Source organism: Somniosus microcephalus, chromosome 16 (genome assembly GCF_052327205.1).
Source record: "Somniosus microcephalus isolate GS21.2 chromosome 16, FLI_Smic_1.0, whole genome shotgun sequence".
Lineage (NCBI taxonomy): Eukaryota > Metazoa > Chordata > Chondrichthyes > Squaliformes > Somniosidae > Somniosus > Somniosus microcephalus.
The window spans coordinates 147,012-147,816 of NC_141002.1; positions in this window are offsets into that span (position 1 = coordinate 147,012).

Genomic DNA, 805 nt, shown 5'->3' on the forward strand with positions numbered 1-805 from the left:
TACCTGTATCTTATTGTAAAATCATTGGAATAAGATCTAGAGGGGAGATGAGGAGAAATGTTTTCACTCAGTTGTCGGGATCCGGAATGCTCTACTTGAAAAGGTGGTGGAAGCTGATTCCATGAATAATTTTAAACAGGTACTTGATGAGGAGCTGACAGGATTACGGACAAAAAGCAGGGATGTGGAACTGAGAACAACTACTCTCGCAAAGAGCCAGCACAGGGCGATGGGCCGAATGGCCTCCTCCTGTGCTGTCAGTTTCTATGAATAATGACTTGAGAGCAGTGCAACACAGCAATAGAACGGCCATAATCCAGGATCAGGAGGAGTGTCAGTCCACCTCCTAGTTAGAAGGTGGAGGTTTGGAGCCCTCCTCTGGGACTTGGCACATAATCTGGGCTCAATCTCGAGTACAGTATTGAGCGAGTGCTGCATTATCAAAGCTATTGTGGTCCAAATGAGATATTAAACCGGACGTCCAATCTGCCCGTTCAAGAGGGTGCTAAAAGTATCTAGAGAGAGCACGGACTCCCCATTCAGCATTGAATACAGGGTGTGGGCTCCAGATACTGCATTCAGTACAGGGTGTGGGCTCCAGGTACTGCATTCAGTACAGGGTGTGGGCTCCAGATACTGCATTCAGTACAGGGTGTGGGCTCCAGATACTGCATTCAGTACAGGGTGTGGGCTCCAGATACTGCATTCAGTACAGGGTGTGGGCTCCAGATACTGCATTCAGTACAGGGTGTGGGCTCCAGGTACTGCATTCAGTACAGGGTGTGGGCTCCAGATACTGCATTCA